This window comes from Chrysochloris asiatica, unplaced genomic scaffold, assembly GCF_000296735.1.
Source record: "Chrysochloris asiatica unplaced genomic scaffold, ChrAsi1.0 scaffold00045, whole genome shotgun sequence".
Taxonomy (NCBI): Eukaryota; Metazoa; Chordata; class Mammalia; order Afrosoricida; family Chrysochloridae; genus Chrysochloris; species Chrysochloris asiatica.
Window position 1 is genome coordinate 7,885,967 of NW_006408563.1, and position 5,838 is coordinate 7,891,804.

The window sequence follows — 5,838 nt, forward strand, 5'->3', positions numbered from 1 at the left end:
TGCTCCAAAACACTAGTCAAATCTCTTGCACTGAGGAACTCCTTCCCCTCTCCCCCCATTATTGACTCCTGGCTTCTGTCAGCCAAACTTAATGTTGGTGTGGTTTGAAATTGAAGCTAATTAGTTCTGTACTGGTTGCAAAGAATTCCTTTTGAGGTGGTTTTTAATATTCAGCAGATTGTCTTCTTTTATATTGTAACTTTTTTATGTTGCATGTTACTTTTGGCATCAGCCTGACACTTTGCCCAGCATAACAGTAGTGCTGATGTTTTATTGATTATTGGTGAACATATCTTCAACATGAGTTTTTGGAAAACTCATTGAACTCACTAAGTTTCTTCATAACCCATTTGGAATCATTTCTAATAAAATGATAAAACATGACTGTGTGTGTTATTTTTGAGTCTTGAAGATATTTGAAGTGTATTTTCTTCTTAGCAAAATTGATTTGCATATTTTACATACTATGAACAATAATATAGCTCCCAGTAGGTTTACTAATTGTTTAAATTAGATATAAAATATGGGTTGCTACGTGTCTAACAGTGGGGACCAACTTAAAAATTTCTCTTTGATAAAATACGATTTTGATACTGTACATTTGTAAAGTCAATTCAAGGAAAGCTGTAATAAAATGCATTGCCCCCCCCAAAAAACAAAACAAAACAAAAAAACAATATATAAGGCAACTACACACCTTGACTTCACCAGAGGGAATACATAGGAACCCAGTCTACTACATTTGCGGAGACAGTGGAAAAGCTTCAGATCCATCAGCCAAAACAAAGCTAGGGGCCAAATGTAGAACAGACCACCAACAGCTCAAATGCAAGTTCAGGCTGAAACTAAATAAAATGAAGACAAATTTACAAGATCCAAAACATAACCTTCAATACATCCCACCTGAATTTGGAGGCCAACCCCAGACCAGATTTGAAGAATTAGATACTAGTGACCGAAGAACAAAAGGGTTGTGGTATGACATAAAGAACATTATATAGGAAGAAAGCAAAAGGTCATTAAAAAGATAGGAGAGAAAGAAAAGGCCAAAATGGATGTCAGAAGATACTCTGCAACTCTTGAGTGTAAACAAACGAATGTAAGAAATGAAGAAGTCAAAGAGAAAAAACAGAAAATTTCAGAGGGCAGCTCATGAAGACAAAGTCAAGTAATATAATGAAGCATGCAAAGACCTGGACTTAGAAAACCGAAAGGGGAGAACATGCTCAGCAATTCTCAAGCTGAAATAACTGAAGAAAAGCTTCAAGTCTCGACTTGCAATATTGAAGAATTCTATGTGCAAAAGAAAACTATACACAAGGACCTCACCATATGGAATACACAGAAATCTAACTGACTACATCTGTGGAAGGAAGTGCACCAGGGTTGCATTCTTTCACCATACTTATTCAATCTGTACACTGAGCAAATAATCTGAGAAGCTGGATTATAAGAAGAACATGGCATCAGAATTAGAGGAAGATCATTAACAACCTTGCTTGCTGAAAGTGAAGAGGACTTAAAATTCTTACTGATGAAGATCAAAAGACCAAAGCCTTCAGTGTATGGGTTGCACCTCAACGTAAAGAAAACGAAACTCCTCACCACTGGACCAATAAATGATGTTGTTAAATGTTGTCAAGAGTCGCTTCCAACTCACAGTGACCCTGTAGAGGGTTTTTCATGCAAGGTTTTAAATCTTTGCAGCAGCACAAAGCCTAATGCTCTCAAAGACTTTATTTTGCTTGGATCCATTATCAACACTTATGGAAGCAGCAGTCAAGAAATCAAATGACGTATTCTATTAGGCAAATCTACTGCACAAGTTCTCTTTAAAGTGTCCAAGAGCAAAGATGTCAGTTTGAGGACTAAAGTGCGCCTGACCTAAGCCATGGTATTTTCAATAGCTTTATGTGCATGTGAAAGTTGGACAGTGAATAAGTAAGACTGTAGTAGTGAATAAAGAATACCATAGGAGAACTGATGCATTTGATTTATGGTTTTGGAGAAGAATATTAAAGGTACCATGGACTGCCAAAAAAACAAAGAAACCTGTGTTGGAAGAAGTACAACCAGAATGCTCCTTAGAGGCCAAGATGACCAGACTTCATCTCTCAAACTTGGACATATTATCAGGAAGGACCAGTTCCTAGATAAGGACATCATGCTAGGTAAAGTGAAAGGTCAGCAAAAAGTAGAAGACCCCCAATGTGATGACTGACACAGTGGCAGCAGCAATGGGCTCAAGCTTAACCATGAATGTAAGGATGGCAGACAATCAGGCAGTGTTTCATTCTGTTAACAGTACCTAACAACAACAATGGTCAAAATACGGAATGATGTAGAAAGCATCAAAGAAAGGGATACACCGAGTCACTGTACCAAAAAGAAATGGTCACTATTCAACCATTTTAAGAGAAAGCAAATGATCAAGAATTCATGGTACTTAAGGAAGTAGTCTAAGCTGCATTGAGGCAATGGCAAAGAGCGAGTCTCCAGGAATTGATGGAATATAAATTGAAATCTTTCGACAAACTGATGTAGCAATAGAGGCACTCAGTCATCTATACCAAGAAATTTGGAAGACAGCTACCAGGCCAACTGATTGTAAGAGATCCATATTTGTGCCCATTCCAAAGAGTTGACACAATAGAATGTGACAATCATCAAAACAATTATCATTAATACCATATGCAAGTAAAATTTTGCTGAAGATAATTCAAAAGAGGACATGAAACAAGGAATATCACTGCTGACATCAGATGGCTCTTGGCTGAAAACAGAGAACACCAGGAAGATGTTTACTTGTGTTTTATCAATTATGCGGAGGCTTTGGACTTTGTGAGTCATGACAAACTATAGATAACATTGCAAAGAATGGGTATTCCAGAATACTTTGTGTTCATGAGGAACCGATATATAGAACATCAGAGGCAATCACTCATATAGCAAGGGGATACTGAATGGTTTAAAATCAGGAAAGGTATATACCAGGGTTGTATTCTTTTACAAATACTCCGAGAAGCTGGAATATATGAAGAAGAATGGTGCATCAGAATTGGAGACAGACTCTTTAACAACCTGAGATATGTAGATTATACAACCTTGCTTGTATCAATGAAGAAGACTTAAATACTTACTGATGAAGATTAAAGACTACATAAAGCCTTCAATATGGATTGCACCTCAATGTAAAGAAAACAAAAATCCTCACAAATGGACCAATAAATAACATCAAGATAAACAGAGAAAACACTGAAGTTCTCATACTTCATTTTGCTTGGCTCCATAATCAACACTCTAGAAGCAGTAGTCAAGAAATCAAACAACATATCGCATTAGTCAAACCTGCTGCAAAAGACCTCTTTGAAGTGTTCAAGAACAAAGGTATCAGAGTCTGAGTATTACAGTGCACCTGATCCAATCTATTTTCAGTTGTATGCATGTGAAAGTTGAACAATGGATAAGGAAGACTGTAGAAGAATTGATGTATTTGAATTATGCTGGAGAAGAATATTAGAAGTACCAGAATGACAAACAAATATGTCTTGTAAGAAGTGCAGTCAGAATGTTTCTTATATGTAAGGATGGCGAGACTTTGCCTTTCATACTTTGAGAATGTTTTCACAAGGGATCAGTTCCTGGAGAAGGACTTCATGCTTGGTAAAGTAGACGGTCATAAAAAAAGATGAAGACTCCCATGGAGATGGACTGATGCAGTGGCAGCAACAATGGACTCAAACACAACAGTGTGAGCAAGACTGGGCAGTGTTTTGTTTTTGTTGTGCTTAATGTTGCTATGAGTTGGAACAGACTCGATGGCACCTAACAATAACATAATAAAAAGGTAAAGTTTATGTTACATATATTATAAAACAATGAAAAATTCAGTTAAAAAACATTTGGAAAAAATATATTAATTTCAAGAAAGGTATACTTAACTTTGTTTCTCTCTCCAGACTAAGTTAGTGTTTAGCTAAAATGTATTTAGTTTCAATGGAGGGTGGGGGAGGACACATACATACCATTTATCACATAACCATTTATCTCATCAGCATTTTGCCAAGTAAAATTTGGTGATAAGATTATTCTGACCATTTGAACATGGTAAAAAAAAAAATCATATAGGAATTAGTTTTAAAGGAAAAACTAAAGTTTTGACTGCTTTACCACGTACTTGCATTAAGGGAAAACATACAAAAAGAATGGCGAATAAGCTAATCATATAAACAGACAAACACAGGAAGCAAGGGCATAAATTATTACTATATTTTTATATCCCAATTTACTGACCACACATACATAAATTCCCTGAGAACTGGAAATTAATCTCATGGGCAGAGGACTGGGAAAGACTGCTTTAGGGAGCAACTAACCAATTTAATACCAGAAATACGCTCAAGCATGATACTGTAGTTACTTTCCCCTGGGGAAACGGGAGTCTCCCTGCTTCAACATTCTAGATAAGGGTCCAGCCTGACCCACCAGGCACAAAGAATACTTAATCAGTATTTCAATGTCACATTTAAAAATTAAAATGAGAAAGTCTCAAACTTGAAAGGCAAAGACCAAGTCAAAAAGAACTCTGAGGACAATGCAGAGAGAAAAACAACAACTTGTGAAATGCATTTTATCTATTTAAAGATATTAGGAAAATAACGTATGCACTCTTGAAAAATAAAAATGATAGCCAAAAGAAAAAAAATACATTAAAAAGATAAACCTAGAAAGAAGAACAACACAATACAGACATTGAACACAAAACAAACAAAAAACAAACAAACACCAGAGGTTCAAACCAAGAGGTCCAACAAATGGATCACAAATCCAAGTTCAGTTGACTATGACTCAGTGACCCTGTAGTGACCCTGTAGGACAGAGCAGAACTGCACCCACCCCCACCCCCAGTTTCCAAGGCTGTAAATCTTTACACAACCAAACTGCCTCATCTTTCTACAGCAGAGGGGCTGGATAGGTTCAAACCTCAGACCTTTCAGTTAACACTGTTTCAACCACAGTGCCACCAGGACTCCTTATCTAGACAGCAGGGATGCCAAATAAAGAAAACAAAGATAACAGAAAGGAAAAACAATAGAATAAAATTTCCCAGAAATTAAAAGTCTCCAGATTGATAAAGCCCATCACATAGCCAGGAAATTGAATGAAAATAATAAATAAAAGACGCACACCAAAGCAATAATCACTTCAGAACAGTGCTTGTGTATGTGTGCACATATATGCACGCCCCATCACTTGCAAAGTTACAACACCTACATCAACTACTATACCAATTTTGGAAGGCAGACGATGGAGAACACTTACAGCATTCTAAAGAAAAAGTATTTCCAACCTAGGATTCTATACCCAAACAAACCATCATGTATAAAGACATGTATTTCCAGATATTTAAGGTCTTAAAAGAAAATATATCTATGTATCTCCTTTGCTCCTTTCCTTAAAAAAGGAGAAGTGAAACACTGAAGGTATGCCCGTGCAAAACAAGGTTCAGATAATCAGAGGATATAAAACAAGACAGATAAAGGGAATTCCAAGGAAAGTTCCAACATGATAGCAATGCCACAGATCTAAGGCCAGTTTGTAATAGTAGGACAGAGGACTCCAAGAGAAAAAAAATAAAAATGACAAAACATGTTTTTAAATACTTGAAGGAAAGTTACCAGTATTAGAAAATCTAGGGTTGAATTCATGATTGTTATTGTCGTCAGTGTGGTCAAATTCCAACTCATTCATGGTATGTAGAAAATCAAGCAAACAAAAACAAAAAACAAGACAGGAGAACAAACAAGATGGCGGATCGAGTGGAAGTGTAGTAAAGAG

At 36.4% G+C, this 5,838-nt stretch overlaps 1 protein-coding gene across 1 annotated transcript in view; it reads right to left on the minus strand.

Annotated features, from left to right (window-relative positions):
• FAM117B (family with sequence similarity 117, member B) overlaps positions 1-5,838 on the minus strand; it is a 139,796-nt gene that overhangs the window by 120,713 nt on the left and 13,245 nt on the right. The window lies entirely within an intron of this gene.